Source organism: Scophthalmus maximus, chromosome 9, assembly GCF_022379125.1.
Source record: "Scophthalmus maximus strain ysfricsl-2021 chromosome 9, ASM2237912v1, whole genome shotgun sequence".
Lineage (NCBI taxonomy): Eukaryota > Metazoa > Chordata > Actinopteri > Pleuronectiformes > Scophthalmidae > Scophthalmus > Scophthalmus maximus.
In genome coordinates, this window is record NC_061523.1 from 8,376,450 (window position 1) to 8,394,847 (window position 18,398).

The 18,398-nt window shown below is 44.6% G+C and overlaps 1 protein-coding gene across 4 annotated transcripts in view; it reads right to left on the minus strand.

The window, feature by feature from the left end:
- tenm2a (teneurin transmembrane protein 2a) overlaps nucleotides 1-17,836 on the minus strand; it is a 197,783-nt gene extending 179,947 nt beyond the window's left edge. For 2 of the 4 annotated variants that reach the window (XM_047334499.1, XM_047334498.1), the window contains exon 1: nucleotides 17,595-17,836. The gene's annotated coding sequence lies outside the window, so the exon portion shown is untranslated. The remainder of the gene's footprint in view (nucleotides 1-17,594) is intronic. The other 2 variants (XM_047334501.1, XM_047334500.1) reach the window with 1 other exon arrangement.
- Between the last annotated feature and the right edge of the window lie 562 nt (nucleotides 17,837-18,398).

Genomic DNA, 18,398 nt, shown 5'->3' on the forward strand with positions numbered 1-18,398 from the left:
GAAAGAGTTACGGGACTGTTCATGTTGCGAACTCACGCAGCACCGTCACGCGCATGCAGCAGTCGCTATTCCATGTTACGTTGCACGATCCACATGGGGATCTTGTTTTTCTGTACAATGTGATTTCAGCATGGAACTCAAACACAAACTCAAACTCAATGCAACACAAGGATGATCACGACTGATGACAGTAGAGTCTTTGGCTCTGACTCGGAGACCAAGCCGCAGTCTTCACGGTGGAAGAGCCATACTTTTCCAATACACAAAAGCGTCTACGTCATGTCAGGAGTGAGCATCATCATTTTCCTTGACATACACAGGGTTGCGCAGCGTGAATTCATCACCCCCCAGAGTTCGACTGTCTCATAATTTCTTGAGGGAGGACCTTTAGCGCCCAATGACCTTTACTGTGACACAACGGCAATTGGTGCATCGAAAAAGTTTCTTGGCCACAAAAGATTTGCCCCCCACCCGTCCTCCTCGATGGACTTGTCTACCTGCAACATCCTCCTCTTCCCCAAAATGGAATGGATGAAAATGAAGGGTTGCCGGTTTGGCAGAATGGAGGAGATCCAGTGCACTTTTGAGGCTCTTACAGAGCAGGAATGTTCCAAGCATAGCAGGGGCGCTGAGAACAGCGCTGACTTCTTTGAAGGGGATGGCAGCGAAATGTAAATGAAATTGCGTTTTCTTTTTCTTCTTGTTGTAAAGGCAGTCCCCAAACTTTTTTATCCCACCTCATATGAGTAAGAACCAGGAACAGGTGGAAGAACGAGACAATTAGAAACTTCGATACACAGTGGATAAGTTAGAGTAACCCAATCCTTACATCCTTCCTATTGGAGACAATTATTTGGCAGTCTTTCATGGACACCCCACCCACACAGACCCCTCTGTGACTGATTTTAATTGATGAGCATAACTGACCCAATACATTCTCCAAATTTGAGGCATTTCAACACAATTACAAAGATTTACATTTAGATTTTTACAAATTACTTTATTTAATAGATATTCTGTTTATAGCCCAGGGAATTCGTATATATACTGCTGTAATGTACTATATAATCAAAGTACTATAATCTTACTCTAATTGAATTCCAATCTTAAATGAGTTTTGAACCGCTGTAGCATCACAGTCCTTCAACACAGTTCGACTCACGGACTGCAGATAGAACATAAAGAAATCATAGTCAATGTGACAGAGACGTCATCTTATTTACCCTACAAATCATTCTACCATGTCAAAACCTGGCGCCTACATCACCCACAATTCACGTTTGGAGATTCTGACGTGTCACAGTTAATAAACTATATTTGACCCAGCACAACGGCTCATTCACTCACTGTTTTGCTGCGTGATGGTGTTTCCCTTCAAATGACAAAAAAGGCAGACGCATAGTCCCATTGATGTTCAATAAGCTACTCCTCCTTTCTGTCCGTCCATCGCCGATTCACTCTCTCACACACGGACACGCTGCCCTATTAAAAGCTGCAGAGAAAAGCAGGCTGCCTTTGTCCGATTACTGTGGAGCGGAGCTGACGTTAGTGAAGTTGGCAGCCACGGATGACTGGGAGCCACCAAGGCTTCGGTCAGCTGACATTATCCTACCCCTCAAATGTTACCCTGCCCTGCAGCAGTGTGTGTGTGTGTGTGTGTGTGTGTGTGCCTTTTATGCTTTTTGTCCTTGTCCAAATGTAACTTTTCAGTGCAGCGGCCATTCATAGGTGGAGTGAAGAAGAGAAGAGGGAGACGGAGCGACAAAAAAAGGTGGTAATCTGAGTGGATCTGAGCGCTGATCCTCTTTGGCTTTCGCAGTGTGTGTAGGAGGTCGCATCAGGCTTGAGCTCAGGGATGAGATGGGCAGAAAAACAGAAGAGATACAATATTTGGACAGGAGCCAAGGTCACCAACGGCAGATTGAAAAGGATCAGCGCCATATTGGCGCTGGAAAATACGGAAAAAATGATTCGAGTTATCCTTCTCGGTTTTTTGATATCTGTGTGTTTACGTGTTGATTCCTGCTCGGGCGAGAAAAACACATCTGCCGCCGGATTACAGTCACGCACGAAATCTTCCGAGGCGCGGTGGGTCAATGAGCGTTAAAATTTTGTGACGGCTATAACGCTGAATGGAGTAAAGGCGGTGCAGATGAGCTTTCAGTGCTCCAAGTGTAGTCCAGGGATGAGGCTGAAACCCCCGCAAACACACACACACACACACACACACACACACACACACACACACACACACACACACACACACACACACACACACACACACACACACACACACACACACACACACACACACACACACACACACACACACACACACACACACACACACACACACACACACACACACACACAGACCAGGTGTAGCCAAATCAGACCCTTTTTAAAAAAAAACTATCCTGCGTGCTGATATGAAATTTGATAAAACCCAACTTGTGAGTTTGTTTGCGGTAACTGCTGTAAAATAGCTACTGCCTTGCTTTTTATAGATTGGATGCCAATTTGTTTCTTTGAGAATAAACAGTAATACAGTGCATTTAATAGTCCTTTTTTACAGTCTTGTTTATTTTCATGTGGACAAGAGCATTAGAGATGCCATTATAAGGCCGACTTAAATTGGTCCACCGGGGCTTGGACCATAACAAACCCTGCGATTCTAAAACATTTATGCAACATCCTTCCGACATTAGTATTTAGTATTTGCTATTAAGAATTGTTTGGTCCCTATAGATGTTATAAATGCATAACTCCTGCCATTTGCTCTTCCCTTTGCTTGTCATGCGGCACTGCCTGAAGAGCCCCGCAGCAAAGGAAGAAAAGGAAAAAGATCCATTAACTAGTGTGTCCTTCTCCTGGTCTATAATTAATGCAGAATCAAAACTTCTGAGATGATTCAGAGTTGTCAGGCAGACGTTTTGAAAATAGGTCTCCCTCACCCGTCACTAAACGTGGGATTACGTGTGCGAGCCGCAGCTCTGCTTTGCCGCACCGAAGGCGAGCCGGCGACGAGGGGGAAAGGGAAGGGGAATGTGTGGTGCACCTGCGTTGTTATCAATCCCTTTTTTCCTCGGAATAATCGTCAGGCAACTGTGGGCCACGTCGCATAAATAAGAACAGAATTCGGGTTTAGGGCACATTGTTATCACAGCCGTGCCAGAGCTGCGACTGTGAAATGGAGAACATGGTTTGGTTGCTCTCACTCTTGCCCACTGAGCGTGTATCCTCAAGTTCAGCTCCACCGGGTGTGATTTCTTCCTGCCGATGGTGAGTGCAGGGCCCTAATATTCCATACTACAACGAATTTTTTTTAGCCCTGACCATGTGCGCATGTTCGTGCCGTTGGGCAGGGCAATGCCGACATGTTCCTGTAAACAACCAGGTGTTTACAAGTGAAACAGAACTGAGACAAAAGTGATGAATGTTAGAGGGAGGGGAAGACAAATTTCCCCGATCCCAACTCGTTTTGGGGGGAGAAGACATAAAATATCCAATCCATTATACAAGCACCACCCCTGCTGCGTTCCGCTGATTCCTTCTAGCTATTAGCAGCTTAGGACACAAATAGATCACACCAGATATTAAAAAGCAGCAGGAATCTAACAGTTTAAAAGCCCTTCCGTAATCCTCGCTGTGGAACAAAAACATGTCTTGCATGCAGTCAAATTATTTTCGACGCCGATTCTTTCTTCATTTGAAATTTTTCTTTTACGGTTATTGTTTAGTATTCAGGTTTTACAGTGTGTGCTTTTATTAGCGGTGTAATTTACAGGTGAGATGATGGAAAGGAGACGTGAGGCGACGCCAGTCACACGCCCGGTGGTGGTAAATTCAAACCCGATCCACGGGAACAAAGACGGCTCCTTCTTAGCTGTGTGTTTGATTCTATTCCCCTTCTTTCCTTCTGTAAATAAGACTCAACTGACGGCGTTGTTTTCACCCTGGCATGCTGCTATTGTGAAAAAAATATTGAGGTGTCTGGTCATACAGAATACAGAGCATAGAGGCAGATTCAATAATGAGAACTCAGGAGACAAATGCAACAACAGAAATGTACAGATATATCACTGTACTGGATTTGAAGGCTGTACCCTCCAAACCACGGCCGCAGATTGTTTTGCATGACACGAAATAAAACAATTTTGCGAGCGCTGATGAAGACGAGTTGTCGCCGCCATTCAAGGGACAGCACGTGGGTGCGCTACAGAAACCACTGTCGGGACATCTACAAACTGTTGACACGACAATATCAGTTGATCGGTTAGTTTGGATTATTTGACATGGGAATACAAGGAGAACCTGAGAAAAAGCCTTCAATTCAGTTATGACGGCATGAACATGAGTTTCATAGTAGAGTTCTACATGTTTTCTGTGTTGCCACTGCAATTTACAAGATTCCACAAAAAGGCAAACACGCAAGACGGGGATTCGTGCGTTTTCGCATTCAAAAGCGGAGCGTCGCAAACGTAGAAAGGACTGAAAACGTCAAACGTCCTCGAGATCTCTGATGGACTTGCACCATGTCCTTTGTCCACGAGGATCCTGCCATTCACGTCCCTGTACCCCTGATTAATGACTCTTTTCCCTATTCTTCCTCAAACACTGACTGCTGGATTTAGCTCCTTTCTGGGTTACATAATCCACGTTGAGAAAAATGAAATACCAGCAGCAGACATAATAAACAGGGAGGCAGTTTAAGTGATTATGTCTGTGCGCCTTGACAAATTAAATCCATGAAAATCCATGAAACTAAATCCATGAAAATAGCACAGGATCCAAGTGTTTGCTCTGAGACGTAGTCTGACTAGCTGGAGGGAGAGGCCTATGTTTCATACCAAACTCGCGCTCGAGCAGTTGCCGTATTTTGGGGCTGACCTTACAGCAGATGATTAAAGTGATTTCGGTTTTAGGCAAATTTCCAATTTGGAAAGTAATCACAGAGCTGTGCGCTGCTGTCACAGCACTTGAAGGATAACACTTAGGGCTAACATAGCGCAGTCTTTTTTTCTCATTGTGACCGACATGATGAAGCATGTTTGATATTATGAAAGGCTCTGACTGAAGAAGATGAATGATGATCAGAGACTGAATTCATATTTTTACTCAAAAAAAAAAAAACCCATCAACAACAGGTTCACTCTTTGTGGTTCAATTCAGCAGACCAGTCATAATAACAAGACCCTGTAAACATATTGAAGAGCTTCTTTCGCTGTAGAGTTTCATTAATTTTGAATGCATAGGAAAATTAAATGCCAATAATTTCTGTTTTCAAAATCCTTTGGCATTTGGAAAAAAGTTTAAATATTGTGACATGACTTTATGTAGCTACACGTTTGTTAAAAAAGAGGAAGACTAAAGGAGGAGTATCTAAATGTTTTTTTGCCCCTGATATCTGTCATGTTTTCTATGTTTTACTATAAAGTACATTGAATATGAAATGTGCCATACAAATAAAATTGATTGATTGATTATATTAGCGGTGTATCTTCTGTTAAGAAAATATTTCAGCTAATAATTGTTTATTGGGCACATCATTTGGCTGCAACATAGCTGACATTCATGTGAAGCAACTTAATGAATTGATATTGTAACTGGTTGCCAACACAATCATTCCAGCTAATGTGACAGATTGCATGTACATTACATTGTGTGTTTTGTTCAAAGCTGACGGCTACAAAGACTGCCCGGCGTCAATTTAAAGACAGTATAGCATTCACTCTATATATTTAATGTTTTAGTCCAATTAGCGTCCCCGCAGATGAGTTCCAAATTCAATCCTTGATCAATTTAGCAACCTTAAACGCAAATTAATTAAATCAACACGGCGCCTCGTGTCGGTAAAAAAAAAAAATGGCGGGGATAAGCCTTTCATCAAGCAAAAGGTGTTTCCTCAGTGTGAACATCAAATACAACAAGCTTGAAAAGGACCAGTTCATACTTGAAAGACACAGATAACTTCACAGTGTGAATCAAACGCAAAAGCGTCCTCCTCAGTTACACACATTTTCTTAATGACGGCAGCAGTGTGGAGTAACAGCAGTGTGGCAGTGTGACACACACACACACACACACACACACACACACACACACACACACACACACACACACACACACACACACACACACACACACACACACACACACACACACACACACACACACACACACACACACACACACACACACACACACACACAAATGTCTGAAAGGGTATATTCATGCACAATAGAATTGCAGCATCCACTTGTGTTATTACTATTCAACACGTCTTTGTAAACAACAAATATGCATTGTGTAGACAAGTCTTTCTTTCTCTTGATCCGTGTGTGTGTGTGTGTGTGTGTGTGTGAGTGTGTGTGAGATGAGATGAGATTAGAATCGTCCAGGACATTCATCTATTCTGTGGCTGGTGAGGAGATTGAGTGGGGTTGGGTAATATGATGGCACTTTCACAAAGGATTACAATATTCGCTCCCGTCATTCTCACTCTCCTCCATATATACTGCACTCCCTGTGCAATCCCCAGTCCTCACATTTTATAATGGACACTGCCTATGTTATGAATTGAGCTGGAGTGAGATAACGGATTAACACCCAAAGACATGGCGGCTCCTGGTTTACGTTAGAAATGACTTACCGAACTCAACTTTTCTTTTGACTGGTATTCACCCTCCGCTACTTTGTCCGTGTCACGAGCTACGTGTTGTACAGAAGTGTTGTACTTAAAGGCCAATTATGCAGATTTGTTTATGTTTATTTTCTAACTATTTATTGCTCAATTCAAAGCAGCGGTCCTATCCCATCAGAGAGCCATTTCATTCCGGGCAGGGAAAACATCCCCAGTTGGAATAATATGAATGGAGTCAAGGCATAACATGTAGTCAGTACTATCTATGCACACGTGACTTTATTATAGGGATGATTAAATGTATGTTTAAATGCTTGGTGTGTTGTAGAAATAATGATAAGAATAACCATTAGTTAATGAAATAGGCTGCAATCTGGTGGCAGCTGCTGGCCATACAATAGCAGTTAGCAGCAGTTGTGACAAATGAATGTGGGTTTTACTTTTTTCTTTTTTTGGGGGGCAGGATCTGCAACCAATTAGTGAGATGTAGATAAGGAGGATTTATTTATTCAGGGTTTTCATAAAATGAAACCTTGTTTTTAATATTATTTATGGTCAGCTTTTTCAGCAATAAAAAAATTGATGTATCTATTAATAGATGCATTAGAATGTGTCTGTTATTTATCTACGTACATTTTGTATTTATAGTTTAATTCTTCTTGCATTGTCTACGATTCCTACGTTGGATTCAGATTTGTATTTTTCTTTGTGTGGAAATGTGTGAAATGTGCTCCATTTGTCCATTTTTATCTTTTCATTTCTTGATTACTGAAGACAAGTATCACAGCTGTATGAAGGTAGTGGGAGTGTGCTGGTGAGGTATGGGGTGGCTGTCATTGTCAAGCAATCACAAAAAAATATATTATTAAGAGTTACTAAATGACTTAATATTTTAGTGAAACATCGGGTTGTTCAGTTGTACAGTAAACAGATACACAAAATGTTTTCTTTTTCGGACTAATAAGCAGTACTACAGGTGTAAGGATGCAACTTCAGCAAATATACAGTAAATATGACTCGACAGGAATTCGCTAAAGGGCAAAATAGTGACAGCAGACTCCATTTAGACAAACAATGCACAGATACAGATGCTTGGTGTACTGCAAAGTATATAAAAAGTGCCTCTCTGATTCAACAATGACTGCAATGATCCAACTGAGACACATTTAACAATGAATTTAACATATAGTCCTTCCTTTAAATATTTTACAATTTGTTTTAATTGTATGTTATCAGTCCTGTTGTCATTTGGTGGCACTAGCATTTTTGTCTTTTGCACATTTCTCAGTGATAAATCATTCCTCATGTGCCAGAGAACAAGAGGCCTCACAAGAATTGTTTAAGTGCACAACGTCAGATAAAAAAACTAAAAATAACATAACCACTGCAAATCCCGTTTACATGAAAAATCGGAGGGGTCACCGTGTCCACAGGCTAAAGCTGGCCACTACTGAGTCAGGGCGACGTGCTACACAAGAGGAGAGAAAGCGACGGGGGAAGCCGTAATGATAAAAGCGCAGGAATCTAAACTACAGTTGACTGTAACTGCTCTCCATTACAATAAATGACTTCATTACAATAAAGATGTGTTCAGCCACCCTCTGTGTTTCAATGAGTATAACTGTGGAACGATTCGTTGAAGTGTGCTCAAGTAATGGAGCTTCAGATGCAGCCTGTGGTATTTACACTTATCCTCTCAATATGCCGGGTCAGGGCTGCCAAAGAATACATTTGTACCTGCGCAGAGCACCTGAATATGCGCGCACGCACACACACACAGACACACAGCTGTATCACACTGATACAGCCAGTCCCCAACTTTCTCTCAGCGCTTATTAAGACATTGAAGCTTTTAGCACCTAGCAGCACTAATCCTATAGCCTCATGCTCACTGCAGCCAAATGGCCTTACACAGAGGCTCCCCTCACCGTCTTCCTCTGTGTGAGCATCTGTGACTGTTTGGGATGAATGGACGAGGCAAAAGAGGAGAGGGGCCAATGTGAGACGTTGCACCACTGAGGTCAGTGCGGGGAGAGAGAGAGAAAAGAAGAAAAAAAAAACCCCCACGGCAGAATGGACAAGGGAAGCAGAGACACGGAGGGGATGGGTGTATGGGTCGGAGTGGGTTTGGGTTGTGGTTGTGTGAGAGAGTAGGGTGGGCTGGGGGCTCGGGTGGTAGTTGCACACGAATTGCATACAAAAGCCCCTGCATGCACTCTGCCCCTGCGTCTATGTCCTGCTTGTCAGGCATGCAGAGCACGCGTGGGCTTGCGCGCGCGCACACGCGCATTTGCGCTCCTGTGTGCGCCCCGGCGCGCGCGTGCCTGCATGTGCAAGGCCGAGGTAGGTTAAACTTGTACTCGTGAAGTGTTCCCAGAAGAGATTAATCATCCTGCGCTGGAATGCAGCATCGTGGTCATAAATCATCACCTGACCTCTCTCTCTTTTTCTCTCTCTCTCTCTCTCTCTGTCTGCCACACGTAGCAATGGAGTCAGGGCAAAAGGAGCGTCATTGCATATCGGCAGTAAACAAACAGCCGGCAGCCTTGACAAGAAGCGTGGCGCATAGGAAACCAAGTTAATTAACAAATACCGGTGTCCAAAATAATGATCACGCTAACGTTATGGAAGCCTGTTAAGGTCAAACCTAATGAGGAGAGAAAATTTAGAAATAAATGATTGGACAAAAATGATTCTTTAAATCCAAAGTTTGTAGGTGTGGTGGATGTTTTAAACCCATAAGAATTATATTACTAGATATGAGCAAGAAGTGGTGTATCATTATTATCATTTTTTTTCTTTTCTTCTTCTTTTCTCGGCATCTTAACCGTACACTCACTTCCTGACAGCGTATGAATTGAACCTGATAACATTGTAAAACCCCAACCCCAATACCAGACTGTAGAACTTCTGTATTATGTAAAACTCTGGTTGATATCAAATATCAAAATGCCCTCAATTAACATGTCTAATGGTTTGTTTCTACAATATCGACATATGGTGAGTACAAGATGGAACGATTTGGATGAACTTGGCTATTGACCATAAATCAGAGTCAAGTTAAAGTTATGATTGGATCACTCAATATTGGTATGTTATAGGTCACAATCTCCACTCTTTTGAATGAAGGTGAGCTACATGGCTGTCCACCACCCAGACTAACACACCCTTACAAACGACTTGCTAAAGGACAACTCAATTCAATTTGAACGTAATTTCTACAACATTGCCAATCCATACCGAAATCATATTGTGATATGATTATGTGATTGTTTTAGTTTCATTTTCCAAAACCATTGGCGCCCTACCCATGTGAACCCTGGAACAAAAAACATTGCTAGTTAACCACCGCAAGTTAATGATGTTGTATACAATTCTACATATATTGTTCATGTCATGACATCTGCCGCCATATGAAAAAAATTATCACTGATAATGATTTCCAGCATGTTGTCCGGCCACACCTGGAGGTGTCATCGGACTCCAAACATGGTTGATTGGTTGTATATTGTTTGGCTGAATATGCCACTTTAAAATAAATATGACCATAACTGCCAGATAACACGCGGGCACATCCTTTTACAGAAGTTGTTGCCCCATGCTGCATTTAAATTCTCCGAATACATCATAACAGCTGGAGAAAGTTTTGAGAGCACATTCTTAAGTGGCCATGAAATCACCATTTCTCACCAACCCTAGTTTGGACCTGCACACTTTCAAATCTGGAGTTGAAGATCCACCCTGTCTTAAATTAGGATTATACCTTTTGTGCTCATAGCACATATTAATAATTTACACAAAAATGCGTCTAGGACGTTTCTATTCTGCTTTTCATAGCAGCGGCGGCGGTTCCAGCTGTTACTCAAACGTTCACGAGCAGGTGGGAGCCGGGAGATGCTGTTGAACAATGTTTTGATCAAATCACTACACCTCCCCACTGTGGGAGCAGGAACAGGACGGGAGTCAGCCTTATACTGCGCCTTTTTTTTTTTTTTTTTTGCAGCTCAGGTAGAAGAGAAAAGAGCCTCCCTCGGTTATGTTCAAGTACAGGAAATTGATTCTTTAATATTAAAAATTCAACAGCTGAGTTTCATTACTTTTCGGAGCCTATTCCCTTTCCCTTGTGGAGTGGGAAAATATCACAGTTTATTAAATTACTCCTCTGAAAAGTCTCTGGGGATGCCATCTTAACTCCCGTCCTCCTTCACAGGGCCATTTTAGACTCTAACTAGGCATGTCTACTTGGAAAGGAAAAGAGAGGCGGTAAGCAACAGAGGGATAAAAACAAGCGGGCGCTAAATGTAAAGAATTCATCGGCCGCTGCAGACAGTTTGCGGTCCTTCCATATTTTGTGGCCCCCTACTTGACATCAAAGTTTAGTATTTTTGCGTCCCGCGCGTTGTTGTCAGACGAGCATTTTTGCTGAGTCGGTGCGCCGTGCCGCGCTTGCCACACTTTTTTATCACTTATGGGCTACAATACATAGTCCGTTGTCTCGCGATAGCTTTCGTTGTCTCGCGATACCTTCCGCTGTTGTCAACAGTGGTTGTCAAGCTAACCAACTGCGAAGTACCTTATGGTGAGCAACTTTCGTAGAATTGAATGGCGCCGCCATCTTGTCCGGGCGACATCCGGTATCTAGGTTTTAATTAAAATCTATGGAAGTACCAGGGGAAGTATCAACGTTAGTCACTTGGTTGAACCGTGTTCCGGAGTGACACCAAGTGGACGGAAAATATATGCCATCACCCAGTTACAGTCATGTCTCTCCCAAAACCTGCCGTGAAGAGAAAGGTTGGCGACGAGCACAGGCAATTTGTCCTGACCCAGACTTTACCTCCAGCGGCCCCCAGGTAAGTTGAGTTTGAGACCCCTGGCCTAAAGCAAACCGCACAGGCACCAGTTCAGGTGTACACAGAAATACAAGAGGCTATCAACAGGGTTCAATGCCACAAAAGGATCCTCAAACATTGTCAGTGATTGCTCTAACTGCACTTCCTGTCCAAAGGAACAAAGGGGTCAAGGTGCAGGTCTGAGTGATGACTAAACCGTCTCTCTGAGCATGACTGAACCGAGCAACGCCTTCCCCTCCGCGGGGCAGCCGAGGACAACACCACTTTCCTCCCAATTTCTCAAAACAGAGGCAGGAGGCAGAAGCAGGAGAATTTGTAATCCGTGAGACGGCTCGCCTCTCCACGCTGATGGGAAATACCAGGGCCAACAGATGGACGCTGCTTTTCGGTTGTTTTGTGTTAGAGTTAGCTTTGCAAAGTCAGCCAAGAAATTCGGTTTGATTCATTGTGGCCCCAGCAAGTCTCAACAGGCATTACGCTTGCTGCTGCATCATCAGCGGTACCACGATTACTTTGCAACGGGATCGGCCTTTTTTTCCCCCTGATTTCAACGGAACTGTTGGCAACACAATGGACAATGTCATGGGGACACTGGGGCTGCAATTGAGTATTTTCATCATGGATTAATATGCTGATTAATCATTTAGTCTAAAAAACAATGTCTATCCATGACTAGCAATAGTTTGGGGGCAGAGTGTCCCTGGCTACATCATACATTTTTCAGATTCTTGGAGAGCAGAATGACTGGATTTTCTCTGGAAAAAAGGAGATAACTTTTGTTGCAATGGACACGACTTTTTGTTGCAATGGACAAAAACGGGGCTTTAAATCAATTCATATATAGAATAAATGACTGTATATGTACTGTAATTTACTAACTCGTGAACATTTGTTTCAATGTGTGGAAAACCATCCACTGACTCAGGTTATTGGTGGTCTTTGCTCGGCAAGCAGCCATTGTCCATGGGTGCATGTGCAAGTAGGCGCACGAGTTAGACCCTTTTCTGCTCAACTCGAATGTAACCAGGGAGCTCACAACAGAGCGCCACGAGCATGTGAGGAGGATGAGTTAAAACCAGTCAGTCAGCTGTCAGGCTGATGTAGTAAATATCATCCCACTCCTGCCTTCTCTTCCAACACAAGAAACCCCACAGGATCCATGGGCATGGTAATCCAAGATGAAGGCTGCCCTCTACAAGTGTCACTTTCTCTAAAGCACAGCTAATGCCGGGTGTCACACATGTGAGCACACACACACTGTCCTCGTACTACACTGAGCAGTGTGGTCTGAGCCACACAAAGCCGACATAGGTAAGGTCACAAAGGGCATAAGTGGGAAGAACAGACTCATGGCCTCCTCATTTCACGTTAGTCTGAAAAAAGAAATCACGTAACGATAACGTAGTGTTGACAATAATCTAAATGTAATGAATGTAAAAGCCAAGGATGAATTGCAGTACAAGTAATGTTTGCTATATATTTGGCTGCAAAAATGTTATATTATTATATCTTTAAAAGCAACAACGTCTCAAATCTTTTTCATATCGAGTCATGGACTCTGTGGCGCACAATGATCCACTGTAGAGAATTGATCTCTCCCTGCTCTAATCCAACCGGATTACAGGGGGCAAAAGCATGTGCGTCACTTAGCCTCTTTTCCGAAGATGTGATAGAAGTAGTTTGGTGGAATTTAATAGGCCCAGTCAGACCACTAGTTGTGCAAAACAATATTATAAGTCAATTGATGCAAATATATTCAATGATTCTGTTCATTTGGGCTGCAGCAGTTTTTTATCACATGCAAACTTTTTACCAGATCTAATTGAATTGGATCCCGCAGTCACTCAAGAAAGAGAAAAGAAATACATAAAATGTTCCTTTTATCAATCGCCCGAGCCTTAAAACATCTCATCAGAAAGCCATGGGAGCTCTCATCAAGTCTTTTTTTTTTTTCATACTCTGTGGTTTCCACTGATCTTCCCACCAATTAATCAATTACAGCAATTAATCTAATTTGCTCCTTCATCAGCGAGCCTTTGTAATTTTAGCCTCTCGAAAAAAACCACAGCGTGCTATTCCTACGTATGCCTCGGCATGCTCCCCGAAGGAGCACAATTAATGTTTAAAGTTGAAATGTTGTAATGTGAAACGGGGAGGACAATGGAGCATGAATGGATCAAACTGAGGACTGCGCGGGCATAGCATGGCAAATGTGGAAGGGGGACAGTGAGCAGTCTGCAATTGGATGGATGCAACAGAAATGATGGGGGGAGGCCGAGCTGGTTCTTTCTCATCGGTCTTTCTGACACTTAAATCTTGTGCTACCCAAAACGCTGCTCTGCAAGAGGCCACCTGGGCAGTATAATAAGAGTGAAGCCATGAAGCGTTTTTTCTACCTGAGCGTGGATTGATGACACCGACTTGATTGTATCTCTCTGGCTCCAAAAAAAAAGCCACAAATTTGTGAAACGGCTGACAAGGTAGTCAGGACAGAATATGCTGCGATAGAATGATTCCACAAAGCTCGGTATTTATCCTTTTTTTTTTGTTCACCCACATGTCCCTGAAAATTACAGCAGCAGTAAAAACAATATCCTCCCCTCTCCACATTCTGTCACACAGACCGTCATTTTCAACCACCTCTCCTCTCCAAAGGTCAGTGATCTTAGTTAATCAGTAGTGACAAGAGCTTGTTCCTGCTTCCATTACCACCCATCCTGCTCTGTCCCAAATGATAAGGTGCCGCGCTCCAATGTGCCGTACGGCAGCAGTGTTTGCTGTATTTTCGATAATGATTTACTTGATAAAATGACAATCGTACACCTCACCTCTACGTAGCTCTGAACCGTTCCAGACATTGTTGTGAAAACTACAAAAATGAGAGGAGTTAAGCTGCAGGTGTGAATATTGCTTGTTTAATCCTATCAAGCATCTCCATCTCCAAAACCTAAACCTGGGTACCCCCAAGGTATGATCTGGATTTAAGGTATTTTCCAACCTGACAGTGTTGCTATGGTTGTGTTGTCAGTGGCAACAGTGTTCAGCGCTTCACACACATCCCGGTAAAGGGAGAATAATTTGGAATATTTTCCAAACTCAAACCAGTTAACTCATGAAATTGAACAAAGCCTACAAATAGTGTGCACTTTGCTGCCTCTCAAGTAATTATACCTGAGAGACACAAGCAGCTTTTGGTTTTGACACCAGTTACCACGTGGCAATGTGGTTAGTGTTGACACCATTTGACACAATGAACACAACGGTGCCTCTTCTGCGCTTGAAAGGGAGTTTTGGCTCCAATTCAGGAACAAAATTGCATTGGCCTAGTCACAAACATTCAGCCCACTTTGTTGGTTCATTATCTAAAACCGAGTCCGCTCTGAATTGGTCGGGAAGGACAAAATGTATTAACTGGGTTCTCAGTACCAGTACGAGTCACGCCTGAGGTGCGAGGATGGCATTAGTGAAATTGGACCCTTGAGTTTTTCTAATTCCGCTTTCCATCAGTTGGCCGGCTAAATGTAAACAGTCCTATCGGCAAAACGCAGGGCGACACAAAGCAGAGGGGGTCACGCTGGACACACGCCGATTTCTGATCAGCTCCCGTGGCCGCGGGTGTTTGTTTGACGCTGCGTGCACGTTTGCCACCGTGTGCATGCATTAGGGTTATTGTGCGAAGCCTTCAGTCGTTAATCCCCTAATCTGCTGAACCCTGGAAATCACTGCAGTCATCTGTCAGATGGGTCAGAGCAGGCTGCAGGGCTCAACACGAGCACACACACACACACACACACACACACACACGCACGCACACACGCACACACACATACACTGACAGTCACTTATTCAACAGGGCCAGTCACATTTCAGTCTAATGAAGATTGATGCTCCTCTTTCCAGGCCTCACAGGTGTTGCGGGGAAATGTATGTATAAATACATAACCCACATAGAAGAAGAGCGCAGAGGGGAAAAGGTTGACGGATTAACGCAAAGCAATTCATTCTCTAATCACATTCACATGTGAATTAACGGATACTCTGACCGCGCAGGCATATCTGCATATGTAAAAGTCAATCTACAGAGGAGCTCCATGGCAACCGCACAGATTTAAATCCAGTCGAGCGGTTGTGAAGGTTGTGGACTCGAAGAACCCGTAGTGCTCAGACGCTCGAGTCGAGTCTTAACGTCTCAGGCACTGTTTGTGTGCGTGTGTGTGTCTGTAAGTGTGTGTGCCCCTGCCAAATGGGACACCCTGAGGCCTCGTCTGGAGATTGTGGCTGACATGGCCTGCTGCTGTCCAGCGTGAGCTCCTATTAGCACTTAAGACTGCGTCTTGCTACACATACAGTTCAGAATGCGCGCGCACGCACGCACACGCGCACACACGCACACACACACACACACACAGAGGCTTGCCCATGCATGCAATGAAAAGGAAAAACACTCGATACGTGTTTTCAAAATGACACGTGTCACACTATATGACATTTTTTAGTTGCAATGATGCTGTCACAGATAGAAAAATCAAAGAAGCGTGTTCAAACAGAGTATTTCTCATTTTAGACTTACACACTCTATTGCTAATGATGATGCTTGGCCTGTTAAACACCGGCAGTGGAAAAGCAGCTATGTGTTCACGTGGGTAAGACAGTCATGTGTAAGTACAAACAGTGTGCACGTCTCCATATGCCCGTGTTTAAAATGTGTGTCAGTAATGATTGCAGGCCAACGTGAGGACCTCGCCTTCTTTTTTGATTCGCATGCCCCCGCCAAAAGCTCAAGATGGAGAGATGGAAAGCGAGAGAGCAGGATCAAAGAGGGTGGGAGATCACACAGATGCGGGCAAGGCTCAATGAGAGCTAAAGGTGGAGGAGGAGATGGAAGAGCCGCGGAGAGAAGCAGCATCGGTTAGACTGGAGTGTTGAATCTCAGCAGGGCTCCTCAGCATCCGGATCTTTGTGGCATCTGTGTGTTTGTGTTTGTTTTCACGGTGCCGACGACTGCCAGGCTCTGGGATCCACACAGCTGGCGAGCGGGCCTTATGGCTTTGTCACCCTACTTGATTCACAACTGACTCCAAAAGTTGTTGTTTATTTCTTTTTCTAATGCAACCTTAAACTTTGCATGGTGCATATGGCATGCGAGCTATAAACTAAAAGTCTCACTAGTCTCCAATAAATAGTCATTCCCCAGTGAGCTACATCCTGCAGTGTTATGGTCCTCGCTGCTTGAGGGCAGCCAGCTGGCCCTTGGCTTTCAGCCTCTCTGTGTCACCAAAAAAAACAAAACACAGAGCATGGGAGCAGAGAACAAAGATATTAAAATTCAGCACAACTGGCACGGACCTACACAGCGTGCATCTTTAGGTTTAGCCGTCCACAAAGCATAATGCCATGCATTATTTCTAATCCAATACGTGTCAGCGTGTAAGCGAGGGGTGAAATATCAATGAAAACAAAGACCGTGGAACATATAGAGTGCATTGCAGCAACTGGTGCTCTTTGAATAAGATTAAAGCATCTTCTCTTTTTTTTTTGAAGGACAAATTCGCTTCCTCCCTCATGCACGGAGAGCGATGGCATGGGGGATGCTGCGCTGCGCTAGCCATGCGCGCCACGGACAGGAGGAACCGAAAGGTTGTCCGAGATCCTGCCCCTCATCGTGACATGTTGACCCTTAAAAAAAAAAAACGGAGAGGCGACACACAGCCAGGACAGATGCGCGTGTTCTTATTGTATTTCTCGGGGGGGGGGGAGAGACGCTATGAGGTTGTTTGTGCCGCGCAGATGCGCTGCGTGCGAAAACCTCCGAAGCCACGAACTCGCAGAAGGTCACCTCGGGAACTGTGCAGTGTGTCGGTGTCCTGTATCGTTCCCTCCTGGTACCAGACACACGACGGGAGCCCTGCGTGAGCCAGGGGCCCGACAAGTGCGAGCACCACACACGTTATTCGGATAAAATAAAGGCGCCTCGGTGTCACCGCTGCGCGCGGCGCTGCGCTCCCTCCCCGTCCACACACACGTGCTGTCCGCCCGTCACAGGGAGCGCGTGTGTGTAGCGTTTCCACAGCTGATAATACATTTAAATGTGCACCTACCTGTAATTCGGCTACGCGCGGAACTCACTGCGTAATCCTCCTTCTTCAACTTGAACTTTTCCTCTCTCTCCCCCCACCCCTCCAGTCGACCAGCCCAGAGCTACTCAACACTTGTTCAGCGACTGCATACTTTTCTTTGCCCTGTCTGTCCTGGCGAGTCCGCTACGGGAGAAGCGAGCACCGGGGGCGGGGGGATGTGGTGGCGAGCTGATGGAGAGGGTAAAGGCTGTAAGCCTCCAGTACAACATCTCACCAAATCGGGGAATCAGACGGAGCAATCCATTCCGCGCGGATGGTCGTTATGGGGGGGGGGCAGTGCTGACTGGCAAAGATGGAACAGAAAAAAAAAAAAAGAAAAAGCCGGACGGAGGCAGCTGTGCGCAAAAAGAGGGCACGTCTTCCCCGCGATTTCCCGTTCGTCGGGACCGGAGGAACGGCGGGGAATGCTCCGAACGTGCCGCGACGGCCGGTCGGTGAAGGCTGTGTGCACCGGGGCGCCCGGGGGAAGCGACGAACCACGCACCGTGAAGAGGAATGACCGAGGCTCGCGGAGCGCGTTCACGGCCAAGCCGAGTCAATGGTCATTATCCGTGCGCACGGGCAGTAATCCACTGTGCGCTGTCGGCTGCGGCGTGATGCGCGGGGATCAGCGGCGGCGCTGACATTCAAGCAATTCGATTTCAGAATGTCAAGTACGATGGCACATGCGATTAAATATTATGTATTATCAATCTCCTAATACGATCATTGTTGTGTCGAGGTCATGTTTTCACTCCTGTCGTGGCTTGTGTGTGTGTTTGTTTG